This window comes from Cetorhinus maximus, chromosome 16, assembly GCF_964194155.1.
Source record: "Cetorhinus maximus chromosome 16, sCetMax3.hap1.1, whole genome shotgun sequence".
In the NCBI taxonomy this organism is placed as follows: Eukaryota; Metazoa; Chordata; class Chondrichthyes; order Lamniformes; family Cetorhinidae; genus Cetorhinus; species Cetorhinus maximus.
The window spans coordinates 89,215,303-89,232,430 of NC_135894.1; positions in this window are offsets into that span (position 1 = coordinate 89,215,303).

Consider the following 17,128-nt stretch of genomic DNA (forward strand, 5'->3'; position numbering starts at 1 on the left):
ATCTATCTGTCCTTCAGATGCTGACCTACCTGCTGCGAATTTCCATATTTTACCCACAATTCAAAGCTTATTAACGAGTTAATTAATTAAATATTTGCATAACATGCTAAACAAGATATTCAAACTTTAGAGGTTACTTACAACCTATATAGTCTTGCATATCATGTGCACTTCCGATCTCATTTAACTCCTGTGACAGTTTTTCTGTCATGTTTTCCCCAACCTAGTTCAGTTGTCTAGGTGGTTCGTGTGTGGTGTGGAATGAAGTCGACAGCGCAGGTTCAATCCATGTATCGGGTGTGGTAGTTCCTGGAGGCTTAATTCCTTACCTTGCCCCACACTTGATGTCGAATTGTCTCCCTCAAGGTATATAACTCTCTTTCTCTCCCTCTCTCTGATGGAGGGAGAGATGCCTATGGTCCCTTGTCTATTACGTCCCATTACATTTCCCCGATTGCACTTCATGGCCAGAATTTTACGTCCCGCAGGTGGGCACCTGCCCAACCCGAACGGGCATAAAATCGCGCGAGATGACGGTGGGCGAGCATCCTGACGTCATCGCATGGTATTTTGCTCAGCGGGCGGGCGCAGAAGTCAGAAGAGCGCCCGCCAACAATTAAGCAGGCAATTAAGCTCATTAACAGCCCAATTGTAAGTGATGTTTCGTGGCCCCTCCAACCTTACGGTTGGCTGATGGGCCAATCGGCCAGACGGCCTTTACATTTTTGGTGAAATCTCTTCATAGGGCAGGGATGAAATCTCCGTTAGGATTTAAAATAAAAGGAAATATCTGGGAACTTTTTTTTTGATGAGGTATACTTTCAGGTGCTCGATTGCGCTGCAGCGGCATTTTTGGCAGCATTTTTGAACTTTCTTTTATTACTTGGAGGTCTGCAGCTCCCGGAGGCAGCCGCCTGGCTTCAGGGAGCTCAGTGGAAGGTCTCACCAGTACCCACGATGATGTTGGCGCCCGCGCCTCTTCCTGCCCCCACCGGTAAGTGCTGAGCCTTTCTCCGGACGCATTTCACGCTGGCTGCCCGCCAATCAGCCAGCCAGTGTGAAATTGCAGTCGGAGGCCAATCGCGGTTGGGGGAACGGTTTCCCGTTTGCTCCTGGGCCTGCCAATCGCACACACCTGGCGTGCGCAAAATTCAGGCCCCTATTTTCTTTTCAATATTCATTTACTGTCTGCATGAAGATCACAACTATAAAGGTCAGGGAACACTTGCATCAAACTGCCGATGAGAACTTACACCCTTACGAAAGTGACCAATCCTGAACAGCCCGTCATAAGAACCAACCAATGGAGAAGGTCAGCCAATTAAATCAGTCGAATCAGCAACGTCAATGTTCACTGCCATTTTGTTTGTTAGGTAGCTAAAACTTTGAATATCCAAATAAGGTTTCAAACAAAATAAAAGCATAAACAAATTGCACGTCATCATAACCTAATAAAAATTTACCCTTTGAGTTTCCTTTTTTTCAATACCTTCATTAAAGCCTTTGCTTCAAGACCTCAGCCTATGTGAAAAGCCCTGGACTTTGATTAGGTGTTTCTTCCCAGAACAGCTGAAGGGAACAAACAATGGCATTCAGAACATGCACAACTTGCAGAATTTCTCAATGGTAGCTCTAAGTTTAAGTAAAAGGCCTGTGAAGATTTATTACCCTCTTTTGCTGTTCCTGAAGACTTTGAAACAAGCCAGAGATTGAATTCTCAACACATTATTTCAACCTCAGTATCCACTTCACAGGCAGTCAGACAGCACCTGTGATTTACAGCGCCTGTGTCTTCTTTGTTGAAATTTTGAAACATCAGCTTGCCTCACTAATAGCACTCTCACCTCTGAGTCAGAAGGCTAAGGGTTCAAGCCCTACTACAGAATTTGAGCATATAATCTAGATTGACACTTCAGTGCAGTACTGAAGGAGTGCTGCTTTGTACAACGAAAATCAAATATGTTGCGGCGGCATTGGGCTGACAAACACCCACAAGCTGTAAAAGTTAAATCAAGCTGACTGTTCCAAAAACCATCTCCTCACAAATTCATCCAAATAAACTAAACAGCAAACTCGAAATGTATGCTGATGCGCTTGGTCATAAAAGCTGAGATGCACCCTATCGCTGCTGGTAGAATCCAATTGTTGCCTAGGACCCATCTGCCGCTTCAGGTGGACATTAAAGATTCCATGGCACTATTCAATGAAGAGCAGGGAGATATTTCCTGCCGTCCTTGTCAATAAATATCCCCTAACAATGAGGAGAGGGTAGCATAGTTGTAATGTCACTGGGCTAGTAATGCAGTTCCAAAGAAGAGTCATGTTGGACTCAAAACATTAACCCTGTTTCTCTCGCCACAGGTGCTGCCAGACTGGCTGAGTTTCTCCAGCACGTTCTGTTTTTTATATTATATTAGTAGCCCAGAGGCCCAGGTTAATGCCCTGGGTACATAGGTTCAAATCCCACCACAGCAGCTGGTAGATTTTAAATTCAATTAATAAAGAAAAGCCTGGATTTGAAAGCTAATCTCAGTAACGGGGGCCATGAAACTACTATCGATTGTTGTAAAAACCCATCTAGTTCGCTAATGCCCTTTGGGGAAGGGAATCTGCCGTCCTTACCCAGTCTGGCCTACATGAGACTCCAGGCCTACAACAATGTTGTTGGCTCTTAACTCTCCTCTGAAATGGCCAAACAAACCACTCAGTTCAAGGGCAATTAGGGATGGGCAACAAATTCTGGCCTTGCCAGGGACACCCTTGAAAAAATAAAGAAAACAAAAATCATCTTTCAGGTTCCATACTGAGGTTTGATTCTTGAAGACAAACTGCATGGAAATTAACAGCACAGAAGCAGGCCATTTGGCCCAAGTGGTCGGTTCTGGTATTTATGCTCAACACAAGCCTCCTCCCACCCTACTTCATCGAACCCAATCAGCACATCCTATTCCTTTCTTCCTTGTGTCATTAGCTAGTTTCTCCTTTAATGCATCTTATTTTTATTCTTTCCACAGGACGTGGGCGTCGCTGGCTAGGCCAGCATTTTTATTGCCCATCCCTAATTGCCCTCGATGCTACTCCACGTGGTAGCGAGTTTCACATTCACACCCCTCTCTGGGTAAAGAAGTTACATTTTATCTGTAAAGCTGTACGAGAGGAAATATCAAAATTCCCCCTGTTTTGTGCTACGATCACAACTGATGTTAATAAGGACATAAGAACTAGGAGCAGGAGCAGGCAATTCAGCCCCTCAAGCCTGCCCCGCCATTCAATACGATCATGGCTGATCTCATTTCGGCCTCAACTCCAATTTCCCGCCCTCTCCCCATAACCTTTCAACCCATTACTAATTAAAAACCTATCTATCTCCTCCTTAAATTTATTCAGCGTCCCGGCATCCACTGCACTCTGAGGTAGTGAATTCCACAGATTCACGGCCCTTTGAGAAAAGTAATTCCTCCTCATCTCTGATTTAAATCCACCATCCCTTAACCTAAAGCTATGGCCTCTCGTTCTAGAATGCCCCAGAAGGGGAAACATCCGCTCCATGTCTACTTTGTCTTTAGCATCTTATACACCTCAATTAGATCTCCTCTCATCCTTCTAAACTCTAGTGAGTATAGGCCTAAACTGCTCAATCTCTCTTCATAAGACAAGCCCTGCATCTCTGGAATCAATCTAGTTAACCTCCTCTGAACCACCTCCAAAGCAACTACATCCTTTCTCAAGGGGACCAAAACTGTACACAGTACTCCAGGTGCAGTCTCACCAATGCCTTGTACGGTTGCAACAACACTTCCCTGTTTTTATACTCTATTCCTTTAGCAATAAATGCCAAAATTCCATTTGTCTTCCTTTTAACCTGTTGTACCTGCATACTAGCTTTCAGCGATTCATGCACGAGGACACCCAGATCCCTCTGCACTGAAGCATTCTGAAGTTTCTCACCATTTAAATAATAAGTCGCTTTTTTATTCTTCCAACCAAAATGGATAACCTTGCACTTATAATGCTGGACAAGTCAGATCCCAGAGTGAAACCTGGCTTGGTAGGCCCTAGCTTTGTTTTTTTTTAAAAAACCATGGAGGAAAGTTACTGAACAAATTCACAGGAGTTTACTGATGAACTTTTAACATAAAGAATAAAACATTTATTAAACAAGGAAGCAAAAAATGAACTATATTACACCAGGCAAAAGGGTTAGAAAGATCTCAATATAAATACAAGAAAATGATTCAAACTCACACCATTCCTTTTATCCCAACAATACCCTTACAGACTCAAAAGCCCACTATCTTAACACCACGACTTCTTGCTTGGGCTGGCCCAGTTGCGAACAGTTTTCCGCTGGCGGATTTCTGAGCATTCACTAGGGCCAGAATTCTTCCCTCGTCAGGCGGGCTCAGCGGGAGCGGGCGGGGGTGGTCGGGAAGCCCACAATCGGCTCCGCACCGTGATTTCAAGTGGGCGGGCCAATTAAAGCCCACCCTGCGTGGATCGCGAGTGGCAGCACTGAGCGCTACCTGTGCGGGCGAGGGGAGGAGGGAGAATGGGGTGCGCAATTCGCGCATGCACGTGAAAGAGCGCTTCAATCTCCCTGAGGCAGCTCCGTGCCCCAGGGAGATCAAAGCGCGTTTTTTAAAAATTAATAAAGACCATAAAAATTTAATGAGACATGTGCCCTCGTATGACAATGTCACCTGAGATGGGACATGCTTTTAATTTAAAAAAAAAAATTCTTATTTAATTTGTATTAGGTTTAGGAAACCTCATCCTTTCAATTATCAGCGGGTGCGCAGCAGACACGAAATATTGCGCGAGTGCGCGGTGACATCAGGACGCATGCCTGACGTCATTATGCGTCATATTACGTTTGTGCATGTCGGATGGGCGCCCGCACACCAAACGTAAGATCATGGCCGATATGTTTGTTCCCCAGCTGGTATCTCTCCCTGAGTCACCCAAAACTGCATTCTAAACTCACTGGGTAAAATTATTAGCTCGGCAGGCAGGCAGGCGTGCACTTGACCCAACCGAGTATAAGATGACGCGTGATGATGTCGGCGTGCAGGATGAGGTTTCCAAAAGTAAATAAAAATAAAATAACAGTTTTAAAATTTAATTAATAACATGTCCCTGCTCATGTGACAGAGTCACATGAGCAGACATGTTGCATTACATTATTTATTTTTTTAATTATATTTTTTCATATATCTTCAGCTCTCTGCCTCAGGGAGATTATGTAGTGCGCACTCACGTGAAAGTCACACTTGCCCCCATTCGCACTCCTTCCCCCCGCCCGCACAGGCAGCGCTGAGCACTGCTGTTCGCATTCCATGCCGGGCGGGCCTTAATTGGCCCACCAGCGTGAAATTGCCTTCCAGGCCCCGATCACAGGCGGAGGCTGGTTTCTCGAACACCCCCCACCGCCCGCCCCCTGCGGGCCCCCGCCAAGGGCAAAGTTCTGCCCACTATTACTTCAACTGCAGAGCAAACACCTGAGTTCCTAGACTCAGTCTCCCAGCAGGCATTCAGTATCTCTTATCAGGGAGCTTAGCGCTCCTGTCTTCCCTCTCTGACATACACCTTCTGAACTTCTTCTCTGTCTTTCCCTCTGTCTCTGTGTGTCACTGGACCCCTGTTGCTAGGCAACAGTGCAGTTTTATCTACTTTGAGTTTTTTTTTTCTAAAACCATTGAACTATTAGCCCCTTTGAAACCCATCTCTTCACTTCGAGGGTTATAAAACTTCGTTAAAAATGCATGTATATATAAACAAACCCAAAAAAAGGACCTTATTGCTAAGAAGCCCTCCAGACTTTGCTGCACTAAGCTTGCAAAAAAAAACACCTAAATGAAACCATGTTCCACTTTTCTTAGCACACAAATATAATTATAAATTAAAATTAAAGTTATACATTGTTCCTAACATTTGTCAAATGCAGATCGCCACAATAAACTCAGTCACCGTTGGAGACTCAAAATCCTAGGAAGCTGCATGCCAGAACATCATGAATTGGATGTGGGCTGGACGAGGCCCAGAGGCGATATTTGATTACTAACGGTATATTTTATGAGTGCCATGAATCTATAATTCAGGAAACACAATGGTACTGAGTAAATTAGGAGCATTCTGCTCTCTGAGTACAAGGTGCCAAGTAATGTAACATTCCAGTTAATTGGCATGTGCAGCAGTGACTGGGAGCAATATGCAATGCTACTGTTCGATTAAACTGTAGAAATATCATGGCAGTGGCTGTAAAGTTAACCTGAAAAACAAGCATAACTCATTTTCAGTGCATTTAGGTTGCAAGAGAATCAATACATCACTAACACACATAAGAAATATATCCAATAAGGTGTCCGAGGTCTGGCTCTTTCCCTGTAACATGCAGTAAAATGCAACTTGAGTATTGCTGAGAAAAGAGACATGTCTAAATTCTTCGTCTTGCACTCATCAGGACACTGGCAAGAATACCAATGTAAGGGGGAAAGCAACAATTTATGCTGTATGTGAAGAGGGCGCTGGTTGGGTTGGCAAGTAGCGTTACCATGGGGAATGCACTACTGATGATGACTGACAGTTAACTGCCAAGCATTGTTTGAAATTTAAACCAGGCAGTTTGACCCTGATTGGTCAAGGCATTGCCCTGAGGAATGAACCAGCAAATGGCTGTCACTTATTTTGGTCAGTTGAAACAGGTGCAATGTGTGTACATGCTCTTTCTGTCTGTAAAGTACAGGGCCCTGTGTATTAATATATGTAGCTTCCAGTACACACAAATGCACCATACTGCGAGCCCAACTGACAATCTTAAATTGGTTGTCAGCGTAAATCTTAGCATATTGAGGGTTAGTTAACAAATGTTGTCCAATCGTGGAATTGCATCTAATGTTGAACACTGTGCTTTGAGTTTTGCAAGCGCGGGCTGGTCGGGTATGGTCTGTACCCTGCCCGTTGCGAACAGCGGCTGGGACATGCTGTGTGATACGACCTGCCAGTCTTTGGGACGTATGGCCTACATACCTAGCGTTACACTGGCACTGAAATTCATATACAAATGCAACTTGCCAATGCGGTGGAGCAGAAGCCACAAAAATAAGCCACCCCAGTGTAAAGTGAGTTGGGAAATTAGAGTGGTGTAGTTCATTAACAATCTTTTTTTCCTCCCACTTCACAGTTAGGCAAAAAAGAGGAAGTCCCAAATTCTAAAATGCATAACAACGTCACCATTAACTTAAACAAGGGTGTTGCGCTGTTCCATTTTGCTCAGCATGTGCTTCAATTAGTTGTTTCCTTCAAATTTAAACTTGCTGACAGAACTTTAACAAAGTTAAATCCCTGATCCGCACACTTCACTGTCTGAACAGTTGATCCTTAAGTATGATAGACTTGTTCTAAAATAGCACTCATTAAGCAATCAGGCAGCTGAAAGCATTCAACTGCATTAAACACAACCCATTTATTTCAGATTTACCTTACTTCTTGCCCATGTCGTTTTTAGTAATCTAGTGAAATTATACTTGTCAAAAATCAATCATACTGGGAGTGAGGAGGCCCCCAGTCACTGCCCAGTACCTCACAAGACAGGGCACTATTAATGGCCAAAGACATTTGGCTAGTAACTGGTAGGAAACAGCATTTTCCTTTTCTCAATTCTCATCCATGTTGGCTCCTGGACAAGCTAAGGTCCACAGACAATAAGAAAAATATATTGGACACCACAGCCGTAAGACACAACAATGATTCATTCCAGACTCAGCTTGAACTGTAAGATTAGGTCTGCATGGCAATATGTGATGCTGGAGCTAAGTAAAACCACTTCATACGGACACTATTATAGTGCAAATGTAACCCAAGGCAGCCAGTGCCAGTAAGATTTTAGCTACAGAGCTACACCCCCTACCTAATCCATACCTTTTTATAAATGTTGGACTAATCAAGGTTAGTTTGCTTAGGTGTGGACTGGAAACTTGCCCTTTCAGACTCCCACTGTTAGCATCAAGCAACAGGTTAAGAATAGCACTGTTAAATGGAGAATAATGTTCCTTCCATATGTTCAAACAATATACCTCAGTCTCAACCACAGAAGAGCCTATCCCATGTGATATTTTTATCAACTAGTGCCCGTTTGGAGTGCTTTTACACTAAGTCATATCATCAAACCTTTTCCATCAGACAGAACATTTCCATTCTCGCAGACTTGGCTGGACTTGAATCTATGCCTCAGGTGAAAAACTAGTTTCTAATCCAGAGCAGCTGATGTGCTCAGATACGCTCTTAATGGTGCAGTGACATTGTTGTAATATTATGGGGTAAACATCCTGATTAAGACTCTTCCACCAGTGATGTGACGTTAAACGCATTACTTACTGCCAGGGGGAATGATACACGTTGTGTGTAGTATCTTGTCTTTACTCTGTCAGTAAGTTAAGAGACTCAGTAATTGGGTAGCTATAATAATCACACTTCATTATCTAAACAAGGAGATGAAGCATCTGACAGAATTGTGACAGCTGATCTGTGACCTAACCCCCATATACCCGCCTTTTCCTCATTCCCTTAATATATAAATCTACTATCTCAGATTTATAATTAATAATTGATCCAACATCAATTGCCATTTATGGAAGAGAATTCCAAACTTCTACCATCTCCTAACTTCACTCCTGAAAGATCTGGCTCGAATATTGACGCTGTGCCCCTAATCCTGGACACCCCAACAAGCAGAAATAGTTTCACTTTATCTAATTTATCTATTCCCCATAACGTGTAATTAACCTTCTAAATTCCAGGCAATGCAACCATAGGTTATGTAATCTCTCCCTGTAATTAAACCCTTGGAGCCCAGGCATTAATCTGAAACAAGACCTCTACTCCCTTGTTGTTCTAGTCCTCTGGACAGAATGTACAGCGTTCCATTAGCCTTTTTAATTACCAACATTCCCTGTAACTTTTTATTAAGTATGTTGGCAATTTCTTGAGTGCATGGGTCCTCTATATTTACTTGTGCGTCCACGCACATGGTTCATTTGTTTTCACCATTGCTTTTGGGGCCATTGGCATCATCTTGCTTCTTCTCTGGCTTGCTTCAAGCTTCCCTTAGTCCAAATCTCAATGTTATCCAGCCATTGATTTTTCTTCTTCCTCTCCTGTTTTTACCGCCAGGACAAGACTGTCAGGTCTTCATTTCCATTCTCCGTACTTGGCAATCTTTCTCTCTCCAGTTGTACTTAACAACCCTTTTGATTTCTGAACTTCTCCTCTTGATCTAACCCATTTGTCTCTCTATCCATCCAGCTGATTCTGAGCATCCTGCACCATACCCACATTTCAGAAGCTGTGGTGCGGAGAACTCCTCTCATTCTTTTCCTTCAGAGTCCAACTCTCACATCCATAGAGAGCAACACTCCACACTAGTGACTGTACTAGACGCTTTATCAGCTTCATGCTGATGTTTTTGACTTCCAGACATTACATAAGTCACTGGTCACACCTCTTGCTGTAGCTAATCTAACCTGAATTTCATTCTTGGATGTAACTTTGGTATTTATCATCGAGCCAAGGGACTTGAATTTATCCACTGACCCTATCTCAGTGCTTCCAATCTTTACTTTTTCATTTCCATTTAGAGCCATAACGTTGGTCTTTGCCTCATTTACGTCCAATCCAAAAGACTCACTGTGTCTTTTGACTAGGCCTGCTATAATCTCTTGTCCTCTGTTCTAGCTATGAGTGTTGTGACATTGGCATATCTGAGATTCCATACGTTATATATTATGAGCCCCAGTGATGCAGCCACATCTCTCTGGTCACTCTTCTTGCACTACCCTCATTATCTCTCTCCCAAAGCATTAAACAGCATGGGTGACAGAAGACACCTCTGTCTGACTTCCTTCTCAAATTGGAATACACACATATAGTAGCTTAAAGGAGTCAGTTTGTGCGGGTCTGCATGGCCATATGGCCAACACAGCTGAGAGGAACATTGCTGCCCATGCCATTTTAATGATCTGTGAACATGGGTGCCAAATCTCTTTCAACATTCACTGTTTTATTCAACATTTAGAAAGTACTATGTTCTGTCCTTTTTAGGTTCTAACTGAATGACCTCACACTTGCCTAAGTTGAATTACCGCAGTTTTGCCCATTCATTTAATCTAATTGTATCTGTTGGTAACTTAATACTTTCACCTACAATGCTTATGATGCTGACTATCTTTGTGTCATCTGCAAACTTGGACATGTGGATTCCTATCCCATCATTGACAAATACAATGAACACGGATCCTTTTGGGGCACCACTAGTCACATTTCGTCAATTAGAGTATATGTCCGGTATCCCCACATTCTGTCTCCTGCCGCTCAGCCAATTTCCTAACCAGCTCAATAATTTGTCTTCAATTCCATGAGCTTCAACTTTATCTCACAGTCTTTTATGAGGCACTTTATCAAATACCTTCTGGAAGTCCATATATATAACATCCATAAACATTCCTCTATCCACTGCTTTAGTCACCTCTGCAAAAAATTTCAATAAGGTGCATGAGGCATGACCTACCCATTACAATTCCACACCCACTCGCTCTGATCAGGTGAACATTTTGAAAGGTGTTCAGTCATCCTATCCTTAACCATAGATGTTAGTCATTTCCCAATCATACATGTTAGGCTAAGTTGTCCATAAATTTCTCATTTCAATCTCTTACCTTTATTAAATAGTGGAGTGAAATGTGCAATTTAAAACCTAAAAGAACAGTCCCTGAATCGAAAGAACTTTGGAAGTTCATAGTTGGGGCATCTGCATTGTTCTCACCTACTTCCTTTAAATTCCTGGGATGGAACCCATCTGGTCCTGGGGATTTGTCACTCTTTAGTGCCATTTTCTTAATTACTGTTTATTTTGCTGGTGCTAATTCTGGTGAGTCCCCATCCCTGATCCAATATCAGTTTCCTTAGGATGTCCAACATGCTATCCTCTTCATCTACTGTAAGTACTGACACAAAGAGTTGGATTTTACATTCGCAAATAGGGCAAGGCCACCTCCCCACCCCCCACCCGAACATAAGATAGGGAGTGATGAAGCTGTGTCAGTAATGCAACGTCATCGTGCCAGTCTCCCACGTAACGGAAGGTGAGTGGGTGTGGAAATCAGTAGCCTGCCCAATTAACAAGCTATATTAACCTTGTTAACAACCCAAACGTCTGCAATTTTATGCTGCCCACTGCATTTTTCGGGCATCAGATGTGAAAAGGTTTGGGAGCGTTTCAAGGCAGCAATGACAGGGGGGCACAGGGGGTGAAGGAAAAGGTTTACCACCGGGCCTGTGGCTGAATTTACCAACAGATTCTGATGGGGAAGGCGGCAGCATCTGTATGTTTTATTTTATGACATTTTTTATCCGGGCGGAATCGTCCCAGATTTGCACTAAGTGTGGTAGAGGGCGGGTAAAATGGAGTTTTACCTGCCAGTGGCAATGGCGGCTTCTCACACCGTATCATCCCAAACCCACCTCATTAATTATGCATTCCCAGGAAACACGCCGCTTCCATGACGGGCGGGCTCTCATTCGCCAGCCAGGCCATCACCTCATCGCTTCATCACGCCAGTATATTTAAAGTCCGGCCGCGCGCACACTTCTCGGTGCTTCCAGCCCAGGACTGCTGCACAGAACACATGGCCCTGAAAGGCAAAAAGACGGCAGCCCCCGGGTTTAATGACGTGTCCCTCGAGCGCCTTTTGGATGCTGTGTAGGCTCGCCGTGATGTCCTCTACCCCCGCTCTGGCTGCAGGGTGGGCAGCAACATCACTAATCCAGCTTGGGAGGTAGTGGCAGCAGTGGCTAGTGCCAATGCCCTGTAAAAGAGGACAGCCACCCAGTGCCAAAAAGGGATGAATGGTCTCATCTGCTCTGCCAGGGTAATTCACTCTTCTCCTCACTCTCAACTCAAACACTCACAAACCCATCGCACATCCACAGGGATCTCACACCTCAAGGGACAACACCTCTAACTCTCACACACACCCTCACATCTCCATCAGGCTCATACCCTCTCGAGCTCCCGTCCTCATCCCGTCCATGTCTCCGCTCACCACACAAACATTCCACACAGTGTCATGTGTCCTGTTCACACTTGGTCCATCTGTTTTCTTGCAGGAGAAACCTGCTCACATCAGCAGGGAGAAGTCCCAGACCAGGGATGTAGTGGCCCACATTAGGCCTCTCACTCACTTTGAGGAGTGTGCCATCACACTGACTGGTGAGGACATGGACCATGCCAGTGAGGTCGGTGGCAAACACCCTTGTGAGGATCCTGCACCACATCATCCCTCTCTCAACACAACTGTGAGTGCTCTCTCTCCTGCTTTTGACTCTGCTGCCATGCACTAATTATCTTTACTTTGGTTCACCGGGAGCTCTGCCAAGGGACCAACACGCCCAGCCATCCAGTCCCTCAGCTCCATCCACATATTCATCTCCAGACAAGAGGACTCCTTCTCCAATGAAGAGCTGGAAATAAGCAGCCTTGAGGACCTGTCACAGCGCTTACCCACACCCTGCACCAGCGCAGAGACACACACCTCAGTGGAACCAAGATAAAGAGCAGGCTCGGGTTCACAATCTGGTGGTCACCACACGGACATATGTCCGCAGCAGCAGGAGGCAGGTTCAGCCGAGCTCCCCGGCACTCGGAGGACTGCTGAAGATCAGGCATCTGTGAGGTCCGAGTCAGATGACAAGCTTCTGGATTTGGATTCCAGATCACCCTGGAGAGTCAACAGAAGGTGTGGGAACATCACACAGAGCTGTTGGAAGCCCCCAGCAGAGTGGCATGTGAGTCAGAGGAGTGCGCCCGCCTGCTCTCTGATGAAGTGGTGCCCTCATGTACATATCTGGAGGTCTCCATGGGGAGGATGGCGGATGCCATAGAGACCCTGGTCCAGCAGAACATGGAGATGTGTGCAGACCTCCAACGAGTGATTCTGGAGGGAGAAGCGTGTGTGTGGCAGGGCCTTTCAGAGCCTCATGCGAACATTCCCTCATGTACACGGATCCTTCATATATCACACTCATCTCAATATCCTGAGCATTTTCATGCTGCCAGCTGGGGTTCTCTTTCAGTTGTCCACCTGAGCTGCATCTCCGCCCACCCACTGATCACACTCGCATGCAGCACATTACCTCACCCACCATGACTGTTGGTTCACTTTCGATTTGGGATCATGGTCTGTATTCAGTTTCCCGTGCTTTCCCCTGTCTTTTCCCCTCCCCTAGTTACCCATTTCCTTTCCCCCATCGCAGTTGACCCACCCTGGCATCACTTTCCACCCCCCATCCTTACCTACCAGCCACAACTATTTTCCTTCGGGAATGTCCGGGTGAACGTGCACGTTCCCTTCCTTCCCAAAAATCCCGCCACCATCCATATTCACCTCCCCGGCCTCCTCCCCCAGAGTCCGTGTCTGCCTCCGAGTCCCCACCAACCACCCCTGCCGCCCATTCTACCACTACTGTCGAATCCTCACCCTCCCACCCTACTTCCTCACTCTGCCCTAGGTCATTCTCACCATTCCCTCATACTACACTCACCCTCAGTTCCCTCCCCAGGAGGCAGTCATGTACCTATCAGTCCCCTCCCTTGCGCGTTTACCTGGACACCCCCACTCTGGAACCCTTTCCCTCCGGGACCCCTCTCCCATCTGGACCCCTTCCCCATCCCACCCGGAACCCCTTCCCCCCACCCTTAGTCCTCCCACCTCCCCCCCAGATTCCCCCCTTCGACCCTCCCCTTCCTAACTCCCTCAGGCACCCTTATTTCTTCCAACACCCTTAGTCCTTCCCCTTCCCAACTCCTTCCTCCACCCTTACTTCTTCCTCCACCCTTACTCCCTCCCTTCTCCGCATTCTTTCCTCTTCCTCCCCACCCCCCGGACCCCTTCCCCTCTCCGCACTCCATCCCCCCTCCGAACTTGTTCCCTATTACCTTCCACTCCCCCTTACACCTACCTCCACAGCTGCCATCTTCTCCCCCGTTACCCCTTGCTCCCTCGTACTCCCTCCTCCCTCACAACCTCGCCACCTAACACCTTCATTCCACCCCAACCTCAACCCCCCTGACACCTTCATTCCCCCTTCCCAACCTTAACCCCCTGACACCTTCATTCCACCCCTCACACCTCTTCCTCTCCCAGTTGATCCTAGACCTTCCTCTCACCCCCTCGTCCATCATCCGTTTGAGCATCAACGGTGACTTTTCAACTTCCGTGAGCATCTTCGCAGCGGAGCCATGCCCACGAGAATCCACCCAGCACACCATGGACATTCCTCCAGGGTCCCATTGTTGTCGGGCTCCAGCATCTTCTGCTCCTCAGACGTCCGTGATGTGAGCAAGGCCCTGGCGGTAAGTCCCGGCATCCGCACATCACAATTATCAAGACGTGTTCTGCGCCGGTGTGTTATCCCGCCGACATGAATGGACAATCCAGCAAGGTGGGGGATGAGTCCAGCAGGCTGGCCTTATAGTGATATGCTGATGTATTACAATGAGGTTCCCAACGTCCGATAGTGGGGAACATGGCCCGCCATCAACGGGCTGAGCGGACGATCACAAACTAGTCTCAGAACGTCACAAAACTGATTTTTGGCTCTCTCGCCATATTGTCCACTCACGCCACCGAACACACCCAATACCAGCGGGCACAGAAAATCCCGGCCATTGATTCTGAAGGCAAGGAGCCTTTACAATTCTTGCTGTGACCGACCTTCCTGTGCCTCTTTTGCTGCACAACATCCCTCCCTATAATCCCGATTGGGAGCGGAGATCCCCTTTGCTCCTTTAATCGGTTTCCTTCCAGCCGGATGGCCACTAATTGACCATCCAACGCTTGATCGGCCGTGCAGAGACGGTGGTGGCTTGAGTGAGCCAACCCCTCAGTTTACCCCCAGTCTGCCTCCCTCACCCTATCAAGAAACATAAAATCCAGCCCAAAGTAATTATTCGCTGTTTCCTTATTTTCATTGACAGTATCAGTTTTCAAAGTGCCCATTGCTCCTCACCACTCCCATTTTCCTAATAAATTTTTGTGCTGATTTAAATAGCCCTTGCAACTTTCTCTCCATACTTTATTTTTATTCTTTCATGGGAATGTGGGCGTCGCTGGCAAAGCCAGCATTTGTTGCCCATCCCTAATTGGCCTTGAACTGAGTGGCTTGCAAGGCCAGCTCATGGGGACAGTTAAGAGTTAACCACATTGCCGTAGATATGGAGTCCCATGTAGGCCAGACCAGGTAAGGATGGCAGATTTCCTTCCCTAAAGGGCATTAGTGAACTAGATGGGTTTTTACAACAATTGACACATGGTTTCATGGTCACCATTACTGAGATTAGCTTTCAATTCCAGATTTATTTATTAAATCCAAATTCTGTCAGCTGCCATGGTGAGATTTGAACCCATGTCACCACAGCGTTAGCCTGGGCTTCTGGGTTACTAGTCCAGTGACGTTACGACAGGCCACCGTCATGCACCCCACTACCCCCACCCCTCCCCACCCCCCCAACCTCCCACACCCCTCCTCCAACCCTCCCCACACCCCCACCCCTCCCCACCTCCCCCAACCACACTCAAAGGATGGGAGAGTTATTCATCAGCTCCAGATGCAGCACATACACCTTTAAGGATTTTGTTTCTCTAGGCATAACATCTACATGTTATAGAAATAGAGTCACTTGTGACTGACATACACCATTGAGTTGATTCTTGGTGCCTCTCTGCCTGTGTATTGGCAGTCCCCCACAATCTAGGAAAGCCCCCACTGCAACCTCTCTGCCCCAGTTTTGTGGAATTGTGCCTTTAAATTTTCTACCACAGTGCATCAGTTAGCGCTTGCTGACAGGTAGACAAAGCAACTTGTTCGATGGCCAGAAATAACCACCGAGTGATTGGAAAGACATAGTAACCAGAAAATTAAAGGCTGCTGTTGCTTTCAAAGCCATCGGAGGGAATTTGATTCACCGACACTGCAGTTAAGACCAGCAGCAATTAATTTTCAGTTGCAAAATCACTGTCCTGTGAATGGCCACAGCTTTGACATGCAGTGGAAATTTAAAACAGTTATTTGTTTTTATAGAACGGAATAGGCCAGTGCCTATTCGACTCTCGGATTCTCTTGGACTGACTTATTTATTCAAGGGCATCCAGGGGTGGAAGATCCACCTCAGTGATGTCATCTCCATCCACAGGGGCAGGTTCCATATGTACGCTAATGACTGCCAGCTCTGTCACTTCACGTGGTTGGAAAGGGAGAGAGAATGTATTCCATTCTCTCTACTTCTTAGCCCGGTGAATGAAACATGTTAAAACAATATTGCCAAATCAATAAATCTAACAAAATGGGAAGTGGAAGAGGTTTTCTGCCTTGCAAAATACAGTTTCTTTACTAAAGTTTCTGCTTAAAAATGATCCTATTTCTTGGGCTTTTAATTTAACCTTCAACAGAAATCCAAAATCCATTGTCTCGTGTTTCAGAAGTAAATTCTTACTTTCTATTTCAGGGCTCGCATTTCTAAAAGCATGCCAAGACTTTATTCTCCAGTCATAACGACAGCTTGCATTTATATAGCGACTTTAACAGAGTAAAGCATCCCAAGGTGCTTCGCAGCAGCATTGTCAAACAAAAATAACATTTTCTAAATCATCCCAGATCCATCATGAATGACACCTAGTTGGCTAAATGTTAACTGTAGTGGCAAAATGAGGTAGTTAGTTACTGTCAAGGGGAAATGTTAGAACTATAAAGAATCTGTTTAGGGTGCTCAACCACCAGATATATCTGAGGGCAATACATCACACTGTGGGTTGGTATGACACAATGCCATGGCTACACAGAATACCCATCCTCACTGGTGCCAATCAGCGAGGTACAATGATAGCGGAAGCCTTGCAGGAAATCACTGGCCTTTCTGGGCATGAAATGGTGCACTGCAGAAAACTAAGTGGAAATAAATAAGATATGCACGGAATGGGCTGACAATTAGTTTGCCTATGCAGTACATTACACAGAAAGGATAGTCACAGAACTGTTAATAACATGTCCCAAAGACATAATGCAATGATAAATGGCTTTC